This window comes from Aquarana catesbeiana, linkage group LG04 (genome assembly GCF_042186555.1).
Source record: "Aquarana catesbeiana isolate 2022-GZ linkage group LG04, ASM4218655v1, whole genome shotgun sequence".
Taxonomy (NCBI): Eukaryota; Metazoa; Chordata; class Amphibia; order Anura; family Ranidae; genus Aquarana; species Aquarana catesbeiana.
In genome coordinates, this window is record NC_133327.1 from 339674222 (window position 1) to 339697054 (window position 22833).

Sequence of the window (22833 nt, forward strand, 5' to 3'; positions counted from 1 at the left end):
CAAACTACGGGGTATTTTTATTTATTTTTTTACTAGTAATGGATTTATAGCAGGACTGCGATATTGCGGTTGGCAGTCCAGACACTAACTGACACTTTTGACACTTTTTGGGGACCAGTGACACTTATACAGTGATCAGTGCTAAAAATATGCACTGTCACTGTACTAATGACCTTGGCTCGTAAGGGGTTAAACATCAGGGGTGTTTAAATTGTTAACTGCATGCCTAACCATAGTTTGTGCACTGTATGGGAGGTGCTTTTACTGGGGGAAGGCATTGATCAATGTACCTGCTTGTTTACATTGGCAGATCACTGTTCTGGCTCTCTGCCTAATGATCGGTGGGTGCTAGCAGACATTGAGTCCACCATACCCAAAGATCAGTTCCCGCTGTGTGCATGTGCCCCCCAGACCCGGTGGTATCAGATCACGTATTGCCGCAGTATATGTGTGTTGGTGGTCATAAAGTGGTTAAAGGGGAACAGTTGTTTCTTTTCTCCACTCTAGCCCTTTGATTGGACACAGAAGGAGAAGCAGAAGACAGACCTTTTAACTCATTCTGCTCTTTCCTATTATCAGCAATTCTCATCACCTTTACATGCAGCTACTTGACTGTCTTATATTCCTGACACTCCCTCTACCAGTCAGAGTGCAGTTGTACTGGGGACTTTTACTAAGTCTCTTTCCTTTTTTGGATTTGTTTCACTTTCTGCCCAGGAGAAAAAATTGGAAAGGATAAAGTCTCTACAAAGTGAGGGAAACTGCCCCTGTAGACAGCTGTCACCAGACTAGGTATACTCATTAGAAGATTTCTCCTTACCTCTCGTGTTGCCAACAACTGTAACATTTTGGATTTATTACTACTTTCTCTGTGACATGACAAATTGTGAGGGTAAATTTACCTAGTAGGAACACAGACTGTAAAAAACCTGACAGAGGTTTTAATCCTTCCATACTCTATCCAAAATATATATATAAAAAATAAGATCTGACTATACAATTTAACGGAATTATTAATTAATTATTAACTAACTGCTTTAATTTGTATTATTTACTGTATATCAGATGCTTACTAGACAGGCATTTTTGTCTGTGGCTTGATTGTAACGTTGAAAATGTAAGTCCTCTCATTGTATTTACATATTTGATAAATAGACCTTATGTGAAATATCATCCTTGTTACAAAATGCAGTTAACCTTTAAACATATATGTATTGTTCAAAAATATGAACGGGGATTGAGAAAGTGAAACTGGAAGGCCTATGACCAGTATGTTCACTACTCCCTAGTATGTTGTAAAGGTATTTCCTTTAGCTTTGTCATTTACAGCACTTACCTCATAAAGCATGCATGCTGGTAAAATACAATGCCTAAATCCTTAAAACATTACGATTTATTGAACCTAGCTTATCAAATTTCTAAATCAAATTATTCCCCTGCTCCAGGCTGAATGTTAGTGCAGGACACCATTGCAAGGTACTAATACCCAAAGCTGTTTTCAATTAAATTAGCTGGTGACTTAGGAGTTGTTTACTGTTGTGTGAAATTAAGTGATAAATGTGTGTCAACCAGAAAAGTGTGACATTCTATATTAGAAACATCAAAGAGCATTTTCATCAGATGTTATTTATCTCTCCAAAGAGCATTTCAAATTTCTAGGTGGACTATTATTATCAAAGGAGACACACACAATTAAACTTTATGAAGAGATGGATATTTTGCAGTCTCTGTCATTAACAGACTGGTTCTCTTGTGTTCATTTCAGCGAGTTCATATCAAGGCTGTGTCAGAGCAGTTCTTGTGGTTTATTCCAACCAGGATCCTAAAAAAAGAACATAATTGGTTTCCTTGCGCATTCACCTGGTATCACATCAACAAATGGATTTGTGTAAAGAATTGATTTAACTCTATAAAACTCCTCTCATAGATCAATGACAACATAAGCAACAGCATGTCAATAATTTAAATTAACAGCTGTATGATATTATGCATTCGTTTGGGAAAACTCACACAATCATTTAAATTGATATATACATTTTTTTAATTGACCTGTTGTATTATTTAGAGATCCTCCACCCTTTACTTTATTGTATAACATTTCAGAGATCGAGATGAATATGATGTCCCTCGTTAAAAGCTCATTAATGTAATCAATTACATCATCATGCAATAATATCACACAAGGGACACAAAATGTGTTCGATTATGAAAACTGTGCACATATTTTAATTATGCAGCTTAGACTTGAGGACTTCTTCATGTTCTAGGAAGACAAATCTTCAAAGCATTGGTAAACTTTCCATGAACCTGAAATGTTGAAATTATCATCAGCCCTCAGGATCTGAATGCAAAATTTTGCTTCCTCTGTATCAAAGAGAATATATGATGTGTAGTCTATGGTGAAAATGCTGAAGTTTAAGACAAAACATAAAATATTTAATGTGATAAATAATTTTGCATCGACTGGTATTAGTTTCACTTCAAAGGCCATTACTCAGTGCAGTCGTCTTTACATCTAAGCTATTTGTAGTCAGGTGTATAGTAAGTCAAATGAGAGATGTACTGAGGCATAATTTGAATATAATTTATAACCACTTAATTATATTTACACCAAAATGTCACTTTCTGAATTGTTTTTGTCATGAAAGCTTAATACAAATATAGAGCATCTCAGGCATTTAAAACAATTGGCTGTTTATACAGTATACCATAGCTGAAAAAAACTGTCTAGTTAAAGATATAGAAAAGTTTGTAGAAAAGATAGAATGCATCTGTCATAAAAAACTAGGTATGTCCAAGTTAAAAGAAGAGTATAATTACTTAAAAATATCTATGCTGATTGATGTATAGTACTTGTAAATAAACAATAAATCCACATGAGACTTTTTTTATTTCATTGCCATCAGGTAGAATAAGACTAACAACTAAATTATCTAAAAAACTATGGGACATTTCTGTATGCCATAATGCCTATTTCACTAAGAAGTGAAATATTGCAGCCAGTGTTTTGATATACTGGTCGAAAAAAGATCATTGCTTTTATTTTAAGAGTTTACATAAATATATCTATCTGGATTATAAAATCACTGCATAAACTTATCTCAAAGTATGACCATTTGCAACATGGGCATTTTGAGAATATCCCTCTCTATTTGAATCCCTTCTAATAAAAATCCTTGTTTGTCTTGTTTATCAATGGCTTGACAAACAAAGGGCATAGAAAACTTAGCACTGACTGTGGGATCATGTACCAATGCAAAAAATAAAATAAATAAATACCATATGGCTGGGAAATGGCCCATCATTTTATGCAACTTCAAGGGTACTATGAGAAAAACACCAATTATTCAAATGACATGCTTCAGAGATCCTTTAAGCAGGGCTGCAAAACAGTATCACTCTTTCGGACAGCATCAGCGACGCCATGTTCTGACATTACATAATTTGTATGTGTAATACATTGTTTTAAATACACGTTTTTCCTAGGCTTACATAAAGCATTAGAACTCATAATCAATCAATTCTAAATTGTTAAAATATCTCCTTCTAGGTTGTTTTTTCAGCAACCCATGCCACTCTTGAGTGGTAGAAGTAGTAAACAGAACAGACCTAGAGTTTATTGTAATGAGCTTTGAAAAAATACAAAATACAAAAATGCAAAATACATTTCTAGCATAACATGTGACTTCTAGTGAAGTACACTGTATTTTCCAGGCTGATCCAGGATTGAAGGATTTTTAAAAAGGTGAACTGATCAACTGCTTTTGGAAACAGATGGATTCTTTATCCTGTCACTAAACCACCAGCTAAACTAATGCCTGTTCTGAAAGGACAATGCAGCAGAGCAGCCCAACAGCTTGATTGAATGCTGTGAAAACCACTAGTCTAGCCTTGACATCCGGTAGTCAATTGGGTCATCAACATCCTCCCTAGACCCCATATACTTACTGGCCATGTGGGCTATGCACTGCTTATGACTGATGCCAGCAGCAGGGACTGGTCAATGCATTGTAAAGAGAGACCTGCAAATCTCACTATTCCTTTTTTCATAACCATGAGAATCCAAGTCATGTTGTCCATAAACGGGGATCCTGTCACCCTCTGGGAAAGACATTGAGAGGTTTTTTTTGCACACCTCTGTTTTGCTTGCATCTTAAAGGTTTGCATCTTTGAGGTATAAGCTAAGAAAGCACTTAAAACTCATAATGTATTAATGTACTTTATTAAAACAGAAAGGCTGCACATACACTTTGGGTAGCCCATGTAAGCGAAAGATCTCCTGAGCAAAAATGGAAGCCAGTTCCTTAAAAGTGGGCAACTTCTTAAGTGGAATACAATGAGACATTTTCAAGCACAGGTCAACCACCATAAGGATAACGATGTTGCTCTGGGAGTTGGGTAACTCCACAATGAAATCCATAGACAGGTGGGTCCAGGGCCTCTCTCCATTGGGTATGAATTGTAGGAGGCCCACTGGAAGGTGTCGTGGAGTCTTACTCTGAGCACACATGGAAAAGGCAGCTACGAAGGCAGTTACATCAGTACGTAGACTAGGCCACCAGAATTGTTGGGAAATGGCCCAGAAGAGTTGATTCTTCCCAGGGTAGCCAGCAGCCTTGGGAGAATGGTAAGTCTGGAGCACAAATAGGGATAGAGAGATTTCGCGCATAAAATCTATCATAAAAACTATAATCGCATCAGATAAAAATCATAATAATAATGTGCAAGTGTGCAAAACAACAAATCTTAAAGTCCAGCTCAGAGAAATAATAAAAATTCATCAATCGGAAAAAATGTGTTAAACATTCATAAATCTCAATATTGAATCACAAAAGGAAAACTGTAATAAATGTGCAAAAATGCAAAAAACGTGCAATAAGTGTGCAAAACTGCAAAAAACCAAAGTGCAGGATGATTCAAATGGGTGAATATAGCAATGGAAAAGTTCATAAATAAGACAATAAAAAGTTCATAGGAAATAGTGACCGCTGGGATAAATAGAGATGCAGATGTAGATGATACTAGTGTTCTTCTTCATATAACAACTGCCGACTCAAACAGGCTCTCTAGACTCTCACCTTAGATAAAGAAATAGCAGGCATCGATATATATCTTTAAATGTTGTACATTGTCGCATGCAGATATAGTGATGACTGTGTTCCCCTCTGCTTATGACAGGCACCTATTGAAATAAAAAGGGGAATTTTTCCACCTAGGCTGCACCAGCCCGGTGGGAGGAGGGGGAGGAGAGAGGAGGCCTCTGATGGTGTAGTATTTCAGATAAAATATTTATTAAGTATTGTAACGAGTGGTCTCTTACATAAAAACAGATAAAAATTGCATAAAAACAGAAGGAGCGGCGTCCAAGGCGCCTCCTTACGTGACTTCCGGTAAAGTCTGCTCTCTGCCACGCCCTACGCGTTACGTCACCGCTCGTGACTTCAACTGGGGAACCGGATTGGCCCGAGAGGGATGATATTTGTATAATGAAGCCGGAAGTAATGTAGCGGCCATTTTTATTATGGTTAACCTTTCTCTATGGGACAGCGGCCATCTTAGAGGTGGCAATCTGCACGGATCGCGGCCGTTCTAAGGAAGAATATAACTGAAACTAAAAATATAGCTCTGTCTAATATCCCAGTTAATTCTAATTATGTGTTGAATCATTTTAGGCTAAAAGTAAAAATAAAGACCATATCCTGAAAGTGGTAAAACTAAATAATAGTGAATCACATATATCTCGGCCCTTTTCTTTTGGATAGTTTAGACTACATAGCAGTAACCATCTTTATGGTGGTTAACCCGCCACAGACGGTGGCCATTTTTGGATGGATAAAAAATAAAAAATATATATATGTCTTCTCGTTCTCTGTATTGAAATGACAACAACACTTATATAATAGCGGATGTATTACAAAAGAGAAAATAAAAATAATGGGTGATATAAAATAGAGATACAACTATATCAGAGTAATAGAGTAATAATAGATCTGCATTGGGGTTTAAAGTGGGCACGTCAGCTGTGAACCTCAGTGTCTTTGAATAATTTTGGATACTTGTTTGTGTTGTATACTATAATCCAAAATTAAACTAGGTGATTCTCGTGAGAACATTTTCTTTGGATGTGTTTCTAACATTTTTGTTCTATCCATACTCTTTACTTCTTCGATTTGTTTCTCTATCAATGTGTGTTCATATCCCTTTTCTATGAACCTGGATCCAATTAGCTTAGCCTGTTCTTTAAAATCTTCTTCTTTTGTGCAATTTCTTTTGATTCGGACAAATTGTCCTTTTGGTATATTATACAGCCATGATTTGTGATGGCAGCTATTAATAGGAAGGTAGCTGTTCGCATCCACGTTTTTGAAAAAAGTTTTAGTTACTACTTTATCCCCTGTCACCCTCTGGGAAAAGACTGGGAAAGACATTGAGAGGTTTTTTTTGCACACCTCTGTTTTGCTTGCATCTTAAAGGTTTGCATCTTTGAGGTATAAGCTAAGAAAGCACTTAAAACTCATAATGTATTAATGTACTTTATTAAAACAGAAAGGCTGCACATACACTTTGAGTAGCCCATGTAAGCGAAAGATCTCCTGAGCAAAAATGGAAGCCAGTTCCTTAAAAGTGGGCAACTTCTTAAGTGGAATACAATGAGACATTTTCAAGCACAGGTCAACCACCATAAGGATAACAATGTTGCTCTGGGAGTTGGGTAACTCCACAATGAATTCCATAGACAGGTGGGTCCAGGGCCTCTCTCCATTGGGTATGAATTGTAGGAGGCCCACTGGAAGGTGTCGTGGAGTCTTACTCTGAGCACACATGGAAAAGGCAGCTACGAAGGCAGTTACATCAGTACGTAGACTAGGCCACCAGAATTGTTGGGAAATGGCCCAGAAGAGTTGATTCTTCCCAGGGTAGCCAGCAGCCTTGGGAGAATGGTAAGTCTGGAGCACAAATAGGGATAGAGAGATTTCGCACATAAAATCTATCATAAAAACTATAATCGCATCAGATAAAAATCATAATAATAATGTGCAAGTGTGCAAAACAACAAATCTTAAAGTCCAGCTCAGAGAAATAATAAAAATTCATCAATCGGAAAAAATGTGTTAAACATTCATAAATCTCAATATTGAATCACAAAAGGAAAACTGTAATAAATGTGCAAAAATGCAAAAAACGTGCAATAAGTGTGCAAAACTGCAAAAAACCACAGTGCAGGATGATTCAAATGGGTGAATATAGCAATGGAAAAGTTCATAAATAAGACAATAAAAAGTTCATAGGAAATAGTGACCGCTGGGATAAATAGAGATGCAGATGTAGATGATACTAGTGTTCTTCTTCATATAACAACTGCCGACTCAAACAGGCTCTCTAGACTCTCACCTTAGATAAAGAAATAGCAGGCATCGATATATATCTTTAAATGTTGTACATTGTCGCATGCAGATATAGTGATGACTGTGTTCCCCTCTGCTTATGACAGGCACCTATTGAAATAAAAAGGGGAATTTTTCCACCTAGGCTGCACCAGCCCGGTGGGAGGAGGGGGAGGAGAGAGGAGGCCTCTGATGGTGTAGTATTTCAGATAAAATATTTATTAAGTATTGTAACGAGTGGTCTCTTACATAAAAACAGATAAAAATTGCATAAAAACAGAAGGAGCGGCATCCAAGGCGCCTCCTTACGTGACTTCCGGTAAAGTCTGCTCTCTGCCACGCCCTACGCGTTACGTCACCGCTCGTGACTTCAACTGGGGAACCGGATTGGCCCGAGAGGGATGATATTTGTATAATGAAACCGGAAGTAATGTAGCGGCCATTTTTATTATGGTTAACCTTTCTCTATGGGACAGCGGCCATCTTAGAGGTGGCAATCTGCACGGATCGCGGCCGTTCTAAGGAAGAATATAACTGAAACTAAAAATATAGCTCTGTCTAATATCCCAATTAATTCTAATTATGTGTTGAATCATTTTAGGCTAAAAGTAAAAATAAAGACCATATCCTGAAAGTGGTAAAACTAAATAATAGTGAATCACATATATCTCGGCCATTTTCTTGTGGATAGTTTAGACTACATAGCAGTAACCATCTTTATGGTGGTTAACCCGCCACAGACGGTGGCCATTTTTGGATGGATAAAAAATAAAAAATATATATATGTCTTCTCGTTCTCTGTATTGAAATGACAACAACACTTATATAATAGCGGATGTATTACAAAAGAGAAAATAAAAATAATGGGTGATATAAAATAGAGATACAACTATATCAGAGTAATAGAGTAATAATAGATCTGCATTGGGGTTTTATCACGTACCTGGTAGAAGAGCCTGAATGGACGAGCAAGGCCTCTCTTACCACTCTGACTTAGGGCCCCTGATAGAGCAAACAGGAGGCACCAAAGTACAGAGTCGCACGAGTGCCAGAAAGTCTTTGGTGGTAGCAGGGTAGCGGGTCCGGTCGTGCTGAAGAGACACAGGAAAGCTTCCGCAGGAGACTAGCAGATGGCAGCAGGTGCAGACGACAACGACAAGCAGCAGGGTCAGGCAGGCAGGGTCATACACGGTAGATCAAATCGGGTACTAGGTGCAGGCAGGATCGTAGTCAGGAACAAGCCGGGTCAAACCAGATCAGCAGTGCGGTAGCCAGGGAGAAAGCAGAAGATTAGTCACAGGACAAGCCGGGGTCGGTACAGGCAGAGTTCAAGGAAAGGTAACAGGAGTCAGGATACAGGTTCACAGGTTACTGGACACTCAGAAGCTGAAGACAAGGCAGCACCAGGCCAAGCACCAGCTGGACTTAAATAGGACGTTTGGCGCCAACGTGAACGAGCGCTAGTGCGCGCGATAGATACGTACGGAAGTGTACGGGTGCCGATCGTATCTCAGGAATGCGTGACGGCCACTGTTTGCGCTCTTGTTCGCGCATGCGCACGTCTAAATGTCAAAGCCCGGTTTCTGTGTGCAACAGGAATATGTCTTCCTCTGAGCCTTAGACATCTTCGAGGCTGTCTGCTGATGGGTGTATCCTGACATTGCCCCCCTCCAATGGGCAGCCTCCGGATGCCCAACTGAGCTAGTCTCTCCGGATGGTTTTGACAGAATGCTTGGATAAGTCTGTTGGCATGGATATTGCCCTCTGGTTCCCAGGAATTCTCCTCAGGTCCGTACCCTTTCCATTTGACCAAGTACTGGACCTGATTCTGTCTCTTCCTGCAATCCATGATCGCCTCGACCTCGTACTCCTCTTCCCCATCTATCATTACAGGTGCAGGAGGATTACTACTTCGTTCGGGAAATGGATCTGGACTAGCAAGTTTCAGTAGAGAGATATGGAAGACTGGGTGGATTCTGAAGGAATCCGGGAGTGCCAACTCATAAGCCACGTTATTGATCCTTTTCTTCACCCTGAAGGGTCCCACAAACCTAGGGCCCAGTTTTCTGGATGGGCAGGCTAATTTCAGATTAGTCGTAGCTAACCAGACCGGATCACCAGGTTCCAGAATCAACTCTCCCCGCTTCTTCTTGTCAAAGGATCTTTTATAGTCTTCCTGGGCCTTGGTCATCGTCTTCTGTAATAACTGATTGTTGGTCCTGAAAAAGTTTATTGTGTCCTGAACTGCCGGAACAGGGCATTCTGGGGCGGAGGCAGTCAAGAATGAGGGATGGAACCCATAGTTGGCGAAGAATGGGGCTTGTTTGATGGCAGAATGCTCTGAATTATTATACGCAAACTCCGCCAGAGGTAATAGTGCCAACCAGTCATCCTGTGAGAAGGAAGAGAAACAACGTAAGTATTGCTCTAACGTCTGGTTGGTCCTTTCCGTTTGACCATTGGTCTGGGGATGGTAAGCTGAGGAAAAGGATAGTTCGATTTTCAAGGATTTACACAAGGCTCTCCAAAATCTAGATGTGAATTGTACCCCGCGGTCCGACACGATATTGGCAGGAAGTCCATGAAGTCTCACGATTTCTTTAATAAAGACCTGCGCTGTCTCAGAGGCAGACGGGGTACCCTTCATGGGTAGGAAATGTGCCATCTTCGACAACCGATCTATGACTACAAAGATGGTAGAGTAACCTTCGGAAGGAGGGAGCTCAGTGATAAAATCCATAGAGATCATCTGCCAGGGTCTATCTGGAACTGGTAAGGGTCTCAACAAACCCCAGGATTTTGTTCGGCTATATTTATTTCTGGCGCAGGTAGGGCAGGTTTCAATGTACTTCTTGCAGTCTTCTTTTAAACAAGGCCACCAAAAGGTACGCTGTAAGAGCTCAGTTGTCTTGTGGACTCCAAAGTGTCCTGCAAGGGCATGGTCATGGCAGAGACCCAAGGTGGGGACTCGTAGACCTTCAGGCACAAAGATCTTGTTGTTGTGCCATAACAGGCCATCTTTAGCTTGTAACGTCATCTCAGGAGATGGTGAGACATCAATAGTGGCTTGTCTAATCTGTGACAACAAATCTTCCTGTAATAAAAGGAAATTTCCGGGAGGAAGAATGGTATCCGGAGAAACCGGTTCTTCTGTCGTGCCAAACATTCGGGATAGAGCATCCGACTTAATGTTCTTAGATCCTGGCCTGTAGGTAATATGAAAGGTGAATCTTGTAAAAAAGAGTGCCCACCTGGCCTGCCGGGGTTTTAAGCGCTTTGCGACTCGCAGATACTCTAAGTTTCGATGGTCGGTGTAGATCAGGATCGGATGAGCTGCACCTTCCAGTAGGTATCTCCACTCTTCGAGAGCAGCTTTAATTGCCAGAAGCTCACGGTCTCCTACGTCATAGTTTTTCTCTGCCGGGGACAACTTGCGGGAAAAAAATGCCACAGGATGTAGTAGGGACTTGGCCCCTTGGCGTTGAGACAGAACTGCCCCTACTGCCGTCTCTGATGCGTCTACCTCTAGGACGAACGGCAGAGCAGGATCTGGATGACGTAATATAGGTGCAGCTGTGAAAAGACCTTTCAGAGTTTCAAATGCGGTTTGCGCCTCGGAAGACCACTGGAACCGTTGGGACTGTCTTGTCAGTTGAGTTATGGGAGAAATTATTGCGGAAAACCCCTTGATAAATCTTCTATAGAAGTTCGCAAATCCTACGAACCGTTGCACCCCTTTCTTGTCCGTAGGAGCCGGCCAATCCAGGATTGCCGAGACCTTCTGGGGGTCCATCTTAATGCCACCTGTGGAAAGAACAAGGCCCAGGAACTGGATGCTTGGGCATTCAAATTCGCATTTTTCTATTTTTGCAAATAAGCTGTGCTGTCTGAGTCGAGCCAAAACTTTTCTGACATGTTCTCGATGGGCTTCTAAAGAAGGAGAGAAAATCAAGATATCGTCAAGATATACAATAACAAATAAGTCTAAATAGTCCCGGAAAACATCATTAATGAAGTGCTGGAACGTCGCTGGGGCATTGCATAGCCCAAAGGGCATCACCAAGTATTCGAAATGTCCAAACCTGGTACGAAAGGCCGTCTTCCATTCGTCACCTTCACGAATACGTACCAGGTTATATGCCCCTCGCAAGTCTAACTTTGTGAAGATGACAGCAGAACGGAGTCTCTGAAACAACTCTGGTACTAGAGGCAAGGGGTATCGGTTTTTGATCGTGATTTTATTTAAGTCCCGGTAATCCACGCACGGGCGAAGGGAAAGATCCTTTTTCTCAACAAAGAAAATCCCCGCTCCGGCTGGGGATGTAGAGGGACGGATAAATCCCTTTCTCAGGCTGTCATCAATATAGATTTTTAAGGCGGCAAGTTCAGGTTCAGTCAAGGGAAAGATTCGCCCAAAAGGTATCTCGGCCCCAGGGAGGAGCTCGATGGGGCAGTCGTATGGTCTATGTGGAGGTAGAATCTCAGCTCCCTTCTTACTGAACACATCGGCAAAGTCTTGGTAGGGTGCTGGAATGGAAGAACGGGTTTCATCATCTGAGTCCATGCACAGCAAGGGGGATGGATAACAGAAGGGTCTGGAGAAGCAATGTTGCTGGCAGTAGAGAGAGGGAAACTCGACTTTTCCGACATCCCAATGGATACAGGGATTATGTGCCTGGAGCCATGGCATACCCAGAATGATAGGGAACAGTGGTGACGCTATGGCATCCAGGCGTAACAGTTCTCTGTGGTCACCAGAAATAGTAGCTAATAACGGAACAGTCTCCTGGGTAACCGGACCGGATTTAATATGTGACCCGTCTGCCAGGTGGATAGATAGTCCATGAGTTTTGGGTTGCAGAGGAATCTTATGTTGAAGAGCAAAAGTCAAGTCAATGAAGCAACTGCAAGCCCCTGAATCTACAATAGCAGGTACTTGGATCACTCTTCCTGAAAGTTGTAGTGAGATCTGTACGGCCAGGTGAGAAGACTTGGTAGGCCGGAAGGACTGGCTGGCAGGGAGAAAGGTCAGACATTTCCGAATCTTGGCAGGACAGGAACTCACATAATGGCCATCCCTTCCACAATACAGACACAAGTGGTTCTGACGACGGTACAGACGTTCCTCTGGAGAGAGGGAGAGATGGAACCTGCTGGGTTGAGATGGACTTGATGGACCAGACTCTTGTGGTAGCAGCCCTAGAGGCTGGAATCGTTCAGTTGATCTCTCTGCACTGCGTTCTCTCAGACGTCTGTCAATTTGAATTGTCAGGTCGATGAGTGCTTCTAAGGATTCAGGTACTCCAATACGAGCTAGTTCATCTTTTAGGGGTTCGGATAGTCCTAGTCGAAATTGGTAACAGAGAGCAGCACTGTTCCATTCGACGTCTGCGCTCCAGCATCTAAAGTCCGTTACATAGTCCTCAGCGGCTCGATGGCCTTGCTGGAGCGCATGCAGAGCAGACTCGGCCGTGGCAATTCGCAGAGGGTCCTCGTAGATTTGAGCCATGGATGCAAAGAAAGTGGTCAGGCTTGACAGACAGGGATTGCCTTGTTCCATTAAACGGTGAGCCCAGGACTGAGGTTCACCCTGCAGGAGGGAGATAACAAACCCTACTTTGGTGATCTCCTGAGAGAAGGTCTGGGGCTGTAATGAAAAATACAGGATACAGGCATTCTGAAAAGTCCTGAACTTGCCACGGTTGCCAGAAAACTTCTCTGGAATCGGAACCCGGGGTTCCGGTGACTGCATTACTAGAGTAGGTGTTGGAGAGAGTTCATGAATCCGTTCTTCCAGCTGGCTGTAACTTGCTTGCAGGCTCTTGACTGTTTGAGTAAATGCAGTTAGGTGATGACACAGCTGCTCTACGGAGGAGGTTGCTCGTTCAGGCTCAGTCATGGCTGCCTTGTACTATCACGTACCTGGTAGAAGAGCCTGAATGGACGAGCAAGGCCTCTCTTACCACTCTGACTTAGGGCCCCTGATAGAGCAAACAGGAGGCACCAAAGTACAGAGTCGCACGAGTGCCAGAAAGTCTTTGGTGGTAGCAGGGTAGCGGGTCCGGTCGTGCTGAAGAGACACAGGAAAGCTTCCGCAGGAGACTAGCAGATGGCAGCAGGTGCAGACGACAACGACAAGCAGCAGGGTCAGGCAGGCAGGGTCATACACGGTAGATCAAATCGGGTACTAGGTGCAGGCAGGATCGTAGTCAGGAACAAGCCGGGTCAAACCAGATCAGCAGTGCGGTAGCCAGGGAGAAAGCAGAAGATTAGTCACAGGACAAGCCGGGGTCGGTACAGGCAGAGTTCAAGGAAAGGTAACAGGAGTCAGGATACAGGTTCACAGGTTACTGGACACTCAGAAGCTGAAGACAAGGCAGCACCAGGCCAAGCACCAGCTGGACTTAAATAGGACGTTTGGCGCCAACGTGAACGAGCGCTAGTGCGCGCGATAGATACGTACGGAAGTGTACGGGTGCCGATCGTATCTCAGGAATGCGTGACGGCCACTGTTTGCGCTCTTGTTCGCGCATGCGCACGTCTAAATGTCAAAGCCCGGTTTCTGTGTGCAACAGGAATATGTCTTCCTCTGAGCCTTAGACATCTTCGAGGCTGTCTGCTGATGGGTGTATCCTGACAGGTTTAAAGTGGGCACGTCAGCTGTGAACCTCAGTCACCAAGGAGGTGACTCTTACATTATACTATAGTACGTATGGCAATAAATAGACTATTAAATTAGCGTCATACTGTAAAAATATAAATATCATGATATCTAAAATAGGACATAATTGGATGATGAATGCGACCTTCTATAACATACTATTCTTAATACACACAGTAATAGAATCTAAGAAACAGTGAAAACGATAAGTATTTAAATATTAAAAATTACTTAAAAAACAATTTAAATCGAACTCCACGTTCATACCTCTGGGAATTAATGTGCGTAAGGTATGGATCCAATATGACTCTTTTTGGCTAATACTTCTAATTTTGTGGGTACCTCTCCATGAACTTTTATATCTTTCTATCCCCCAAAATTGAAGATGTATAGGGTCCTTGTTGTGTACTGCTGCAAAATGTTTCGACACATTATGTTTGGGATTTCCTTTTTTAATATTCTGTATGTGTTCTTTAACCCTAACTTTAAGGGCTCTCTTCGTACGTCCTACATATTGCAGTTTACAGCTACACTGAAGTACGTATACAACTCCCTCAGTGTGGCATCCCATAAAATCTTTAATCTCATATGTTTCGTTTGTGGTAGTGGCTCTAAATTCTGTTCTTTTTCCCTGAAATTTTTGAGCGTGTTTGCATGCATAACAATTCCTACATGGATAGAATCCTTTTCCGGTAAAGAAGGAATATGATACTTGTTGGGGGGGTTCGATCACTGATTTAACTACCATATTTCTGATGGTCGGTGCCTTCTTGTAAATGATGTTGGGTGATTCTGGTAGTATTTTACTAAGATCTTTATCGTTTTTTAAAATATGCCAGTGTCTTTGAATAATTTTGAATACTTGTTTGTGTTGTATACTATAATCCAAAATTAAACTAGGTGATTCTCGTGAGAACATTTTCTTTGGATGTGTTTCTAACATTTTTGTTCTATCCATACTCTTTACTTCTTCGATTTGTTTCTCTATCAATGTGTGTTCATATCCCTTTTCTATGAACCTGGATCCAATTAGCTTAGCCTGTTCTTTAAAATCTTCTTCTTTTGTGCAATTTCTTTTGATTCGGACAAATTGTCCTTTTGGTATATTATACAGCCATGATTTGTGATGGCAGCTATTAATAGGAAGGTAGCTGTTCGCATCCACGTTTTTGAAAAAAGTTTTAGTTACTACTTTATCCCCTTCAAGACTTATTTTAAGATCGAGAAATTCTACTGTCTTTTCGTCAATGTTCCACGACAAACGGATGTTTTTATCATTTATGTTCAGCTTTTCCAGGAATTGTTCAAGTGCTTCTCTTTTACCATTCCAAACTATAATTACATCATCGATGTATCTTTTATATAAGGTTAGTTCTGCTGGGGTGTTTTCATAAATGGATTGCTCTTCCCATTGTGCCATAAATGCGTTGGCCACGCTTGGTGCAAACTTAGCACCCATTGCAATGCCAATGGCCTGTTTGTAATATGCATGGTTGTGCCAAAATTGCAATGGGTGCTAAGTTTGCACCAAGCGTGGCCAACGCATTTATGGCACAATGGGAAGAGCAATCCATTTATGAAAACACCCCAGCAGAACTAACCTTATATAAAAGATACATCGATGATGTAATTATAGTTTGGAATGGTAAAAGAGAAGCACTTGAACAATTCCTGGAAAAGCTGAACATAAATGATAAAAACATCCGTTTGTCGTGGAACATTGACGAAAAGACAGTAGAATTTCTCGATCTTAAAATAAGTCTTGCCACCTCTAAGATGGCCGCTGTCCCATAGAGAAAGGTTAACCATAATAAAAATGGCCGCTACATTACTTCCGGTTTCATTATACAAATATCATCCCTCTCGGGCCAATCTGGATCCACAGTTGAAGTCACGAGCGGTGACGTAACGCGTAGGGCGTGGCAGAGAGCAGACTTTACCGGAAGTCACGTAAGGAGGCGCCGTGGACGCCGCTCCTTCTGTTTTTATGCAATTTTTATCTGTTTTTATGTAAGAGACCACTCGTTACAATACTTAATAAATATTTTATCTGAAATACTACACCATCAGAGGCCTCCTCTCTCCTCCCCCTCCTCCCACCGGGCTGGTGCAGCCTAGGTGGAAAAATTCCCCTTTTTATTTCAATAGGTGCCTGTCATAAGCAGAGGGGAACACAGTCATCACTATATCTGCATGCGACAATGTACAACATTTAAAGATATATATCGATGCCTGCTATTTCTTTATCTAAGGTGAGAGTCTAGAGAGCCTGTTTGAGTCGGCAGTTGTTATATGAAGAAGAACACTAGTATCATCTACATCTGCATCTCTATTTATCCCAGCGGTCACTATTTCCTATGAACTTTTTATTGTCTTATTTATGAACTTTTCCATTGCTATATTCACCCATTTGAATCATCCTGCACTGTGGTTTTTTGCAGTTTTGCACACTTATTGCACGTTTTTTGCATTTTTGCACATTTATTACAGTTTTCCTTTTGTGATTCAATATTGAGATTTATGAATGTTTAACACATTTTTTCCGATTGATGAATTTTTATTATTTCTCTGAGCTGGACTTTAAGATTTGTTGTTTTGCACACTTGCACATTATTATTATGATTTTTATCTGATGCGATTATAGTTTTTATGATAGATTTTATGCGCAAAATCTCTCTATCCCTATTTATCTTTCGAGTGCCATGTGTACACTTGTTGATTTTGCTGCAATCGGTATAGATATCATCATAAACATCACTCATTTTAAGTTTATATACTATTAGGCTATTTACTTGATTTATTTTGTGATTGTCACCACATTCACCTTTTATCTCACTTAAGCTCGAAGGATCATAGCAGTTATATTAAGTCTGGAGCACAGCAGTATGGAGACTTTCTGGGAAAAAGCAGCAGTCACAAGGTTTCTTAGGAGGAGCATTGACCTGAGCAGCAAGAATTTTGTCACCCAAAGGAGAAGTGAGACTGGTGCAAACCGTAGCCAGAATACGATCAACAGGAATCACAGGAACCGACTCTTGGAAGTGGAGGAAAATTGTTGTGACAAAGCGTCAGCCCTTACATTCTTAGTACCAGGTAAGAATGAGACAATGTAATTGAAACTAGACAAGAAAAAAAGCCCATCACGCCCTTCTGGGAGAAAGGCGTTTAGCCTCAGACAAGAATGTGAGATTCTTATGGTCAGTAAGAATGAGAACTGGCACAGTGATACCTTCAAGGAGATGTCTCCATTCTTTCAGGGCTAAAATGATCGCTAACAGCTCTCTGTCACCAATGTTACAAAAAGAAGAGAGAGCAAAGGGCGGGACTTTAAATGAGGCAACAGGGGGGCAAATACACAAATCAGATAAAAAGCAGGTTTATTGTATTCAAAATGATCACATATTTACATAGTTCTTACTTGCACATAGCTACTATTGTTACTCTATATTACATCAGGATATACATTCCAACAAGGACTTATATTACATTGCATAGACAGTTAAATAGCTAAATCACAGGTAGGAGATATGTGGCACATTGAAGTGTCAAAAATAGGGGTTACAAAGGGGAACAATGAATGGAAATGGAACGTTTATACATGATTAATAATGGGGTACGCCTATGGGTAGATGTAAGCTCTACGCGTTTCGGGACCTTAAAGCCACTCGTCAGGAGCAAAACCAAGGGTAACCTAGGGATATGGAAAACAGTCATATTAAAAGGGAAAAGAAAAGCTGTGGGGAAATGGTGGGCAAATGTAAAGTATGTCCCCCACATAGTACACTTAACCCAACAGACTTACACAAAAGTAGTTGCGCATAGGTAGCGGGACCCCGCAAATCCGGCCAGCCAATGATACCACGTCCCGGAGCTGAGGGGACCCCACCAGACGGCACACCGATAGCCCAGGCACCACCCCAGATGGGTCACAAGGGGGGATACCAGTGGATGGTGGTGAGGTGAAAGCCAGAAGATGAGTGGGGCGGTGATCCCCGGGAAAGGGGGGAGGAGCCTGTAGAAAATAGGTGACATGTATAAAACACTAATGACAAAAGTGTAAAGGTGGGAGTGGAGCATGTGTAACATGTGTGTGAAAAAACAAATACCAGGAATGTAGAGTGTGTGAGAATAGAGAGAGAAAACGGAAGCAAAAAGAAAGTGGAGAAATGAACAAAAAAAAAAAAAAAAAGGAAGAAAGACTGAAGGAGAGATGAGGGAAATAAAGAAGGAAGGAAGAGAAGATGCTGGGGGTGGTATAAGGAAATATACCTGCTGTGAGGTGAGTAGAAGTGGATATCCATAATGCATGTAGGTGCCAGGGATTAAGTGACCAAGGGAGACCAAAGTGGAGGACCCAAATCCGGGGGAGGCTCAGGAGGGGCGCGCCGTCATAGAAGAGCCCCCAACGTCATGCACCAGCGAGGAATAGGGGCCAGGGAGGCGCAATGGTGAAGACGGCCAGACAAACCAAGCCACTCCACCAGAAGCGCCAAGACAACCCCTCCAGCGCTGGAGAATGGACAGCCATCCGGCCGGCATTAAATGCGCCACGAGCACGCCCAGCCGCCGGCAAGGGCGGCATGACGTCGACGCGCAGTGGGGGAAAACCCCTCCCCCCCGGGCGTCACATCAGAGGGGCGGGGAATCCCCCAGTGCGCGTCGCAGCTCCGGGACGTGAGGCGGAGGCATAGCCAGGAAGGACGGTGGCCCGGCCAACCATGCGCAATCACAGTGTGCTAGGTTATATCAAGAGAGATGGAAAAAAGAAAATATTCAATGTTTACTGATGGGGAAAGTCTGCAAAGGACAACTGAATAAATAAACAGGTGGGGGGGAAAGGGAGCATATATTTTTGTGGAATTGGGAACAAGCCTAATGATTCTTGTTAATGCCAACCATGTGCCTCCATCCCTCATTAATTGATTCAATAAAACCGAACAGAAATTTTGGGACTTTAAATGAGGTTGTATAGGGGGCGTTCAACTCCCCTCCTCCATCCCGGTTCAATATGTTACAAAAAGAAGAGAGAGCAAAGGGCGGGACTTTAAATGAGGCAACAGGGGGGCAAATACACAAATCAGATAAAAAGCAGGTTTATTGTATTCAAAATGATCACATATTTACATAGTTCTTACTTGCACATAGCTACTATTGTTACTCTATATTACATCAGGATATACATTCCAACAAGGACTTATATTACATTGCATAGACAGTTAAATAGCTAAATCACAGGTAGGAGATATGTGGCACATTGAAGTGTCAAAAATAGGGGTTACAAAGGGGAACAATGAATGGAAATGGAACGTTTATACATGATTAATAATGGGGTACGCCTATGGGTAGATGTAAGCTCTACGCGTTTCGGGACCTTAAAGCCACTCGTCAGGAGCAAAACCAAGGGTAACCTAGGGATATGGAAAACAGTCATATTAAAAGGGAAAAGAAAAGCTGTGGGGAAATGGTGGGCAAATGTAAAGTATGTCCCCCACATAGTACACTTAACCCAACAGACTTACACAAAAGTAGTTGCGCATAGGTAGCGGGACCCCGCAAATCCGGCCAGCCAATGATACCACGTCCCGGAGCTGAGGGGACCCCACCAGATGGCACACCGATAGCCCAGGCACCACCCCAGATGGGTCACAAGGGGGGATACCAGTGGATGGTGGTGAGGTGAAAGCCAGAAGATGAGTGGGGCGGTGATCCCCGGGAAAGGGGGGAGGAGCCTGTAGAAAATAGGTGACATGTATAAAACACTAATGACAAAAGTGTAAAGGTGGGAGTGGAGCATGTGTAACATGTGTGTGAAAAAACAAATACCAGGAATGTAGAGTGTGTGAGAATAGAGAGAGAAAACGGAAGCAAAAAGAAACCTAGCACACTGTGATTGCGCATGGTTGGCCGGGCCACCGTCCTTCCTGGCTATGCCTCCGCCTCACGTCCCGGAGCTGCGACGCGCACTGGGGGATTCCCCGCCCCTCTGATGTGACGCCCGGGGGGGAGGGGTTTTCCCCCACTGCGCGTCGACGTCATGCCGCCCTTGCCGGCGGCTGGGCGTCCTCGTGGCGCATTTAATGCCGGCCGGATGGCTGTCCATTCTCCAGCGCTGGAGGGGTTGTCTTGGCGCTTCTGGTGGAGTGGCTTGGTTTGTCTGGCCGTCTTCACCATTGCGCCTCCCTGGCCCCTATTCCTCGCTGGTGCATGACGTTGGGGGCTCTTCTATGACGGCGCGCCCCTCCTGAGCCTCCCCCGGATTTGGGTCCTCCACTTTGGTCTCCCTTGGTCACTTAATCCCTGGCACCTACATGCATTATGGATATCCACTTCTACTCACCTCACAGCAGGTATATTTCCTTATACCACCCCCAGCATCTTCTCTTCCTTCCTTCTTTATTTCCCTCATCTCTCCTTCAGTCTTTCTTCCTTTTTTTTTTTTTTTTTTTGTTCATTTCTCCACTTTCTTTTTGCTTCCGTTTTCTCTCTCTATTCTCACACACTCTACATTCCTGGTATTTGTTTTTTCACACACATGTTACACATGCTCCACTCCCACCTTTACACTTTTGTCATTAGTGTTTTATACATGTCACCTATTTTCTACAGGCTCCTCCCCCCTTTCCCGGGGATCACCGCCCCACTCATCTTCTGGCTTTCACCTCACCACCATCCACTGGTATCCCCCCTTGTGACCCATCTGGGGTGGTGCCTGGGCTATCGGTGTGCCGTCTGGTGGGGTCCCCTCAGCTTCGGGACGTGGTATCATTGGCTGGCCGGATTTGCGGGGTCCCGCTACCTATGCGCAACTACTTTTGTGTAAGTCTGTTGGGTTAAGTGTACTATGTGGGGGACATACTTTACATTTGCCCACCATTTCCCCACAGCTTTTCTTTTCCCTTTTAATATGACTGTTTTCCATATCCCTAGGTTACCCTTGGTTTTGCTCCTGACGAGTGGCTTTAAGGTCCCGAAACGCGTAGAGCTTACATCTACCCATAGGCGTACCCCATTATTAATCATGTACAAACGTTCCATTTCCATTCATTGTTCCCCTTTGTAACCCCTATTTTTGACACTTCAATGTGCCACATATCTCCTACCTGTGATTTAGCTATTTAACTGTCTATGCAATGTAATATAAGTCCTTGTTGGAATGTATATCCTGATGTAATATAGAGTAACAATAGTAGCTATGTGCAAGTAAGAACTATGTAAATATGTGATCATTTTGAATACAATAAACCTGCTTTTTATCTGATTTGTGTATTTGCCCCCCTGTTGCCTCATTTAAAGTCCCGCCCTTTGCTCTCTCTTCTTTTTGTAACATATTGAACCGGGATGGAGGAGGGGAGTTGAACGCCCCCTATACAACCTCATTTAAAGTCCCAAAATTTCTGTTCGGTTTTATTGACTCTCTGTCACCAATCTTGTAATTGCACTCCACAGGTGACAATTTCTTGGAAAAGTAGCCACAAGGATGCATAGCGCTTTCAGAGGTAGGATGTTGAGACAGAAGGGCTCCAACTCCAGTTTCAGAAGCATCAACGTCAAGGATAAAAGGTATTGTAGGATCAGGATGTGCCAACACAGGAGCAGAAAGAAAGGCAGCCTTGAGACTCTCAAAGGCCTTAATGGACTCCGGAGACCAACTCTGTGGGTTACCGTCCTTTCTGATCATATCAGTCAGGGGCTTGACCAAAGATGAGAAGTTACGAATAAACTTTCGAAAATAGTTGGCAAAGCCAAGAAAACACTGCAGAGGACATAAACCCACAGGTCAGGGCCACTGTAGGACTGCTGAAAGTTTCTCTGGGTCCATCAAAAAAAAACATCAGTGGAAATTACATAACCCAGGAATTTAACCTGTTCACAAGGAATTCGCATTTCTCCAATTTACAATAGAGATTGTTCTCTCTTCATTTCTGAAGCACAAGACAGACATCTGTGTGGTGGCTTTCCAAGGACTTGGAAAATATGAGGATATCGTTGAGATAAACCACCACACATAACTGCAACAAATCTCAGAGGCCATTGTTAATAAATTCCTGGAAAACTGCTGGGGGGGGTTACAAAGTCCAAAAGGCATTAAGAGGTACTCATAATGGTCTGCTCTGGTATTAGATGCAGTTTTCTACTCGTTACCCTCCTTAACCAGTTGCTGACTGCCTCACGACGATATACTTCGGCAGAAAGGCACGGGCAGGTGTCAGACTTCCACATACCTGACCGATGAGCCCAATGTTGCAGGGGAAGGCCTCCCTTATGTATCTGGTTCCCGGCCCCTGGTAGTATGGACAGGAGGCACGGGAGCACAGAATGGTATGAGAGCCTGGCGGGTCAGCAGCAGGAGGATCCCAGTGAATGTGGTTTTGGAGATCACCAGACAACTGAAGCACAGGCAGCAGGTGCAGAGCAGGAGTGGAACAGGCAGGTCGGGTCACAGGCAGGGTTGGCAACGGGCGGGCAGCGTGGTACAGAGGAGCAGGCAGATTCGTAGTCAGGACAGTCCGGGGTCAGTTGCAGGCAGAAGACAAGGGTAATCAAAGGGCAAGCTGGTAGTCAGGAGATCAAGTTCAAACAGGAAGCAGGTGCAAAGATACAGGGAGCTGCAGATCGGACAGCACCGAGCCACATGTGCTGTCAGCCTAAATAGGCAGATTGGAGCCAAATGCCGGGCACGCATGCACGCCGGTGCGCCCCGGCACGCGCCAACACGCATGCGCCTGCACGCCAGCACCCACTGCGGCGCGCACGGGAACGCGCACGCCAACGCGCCCCAATGCACAC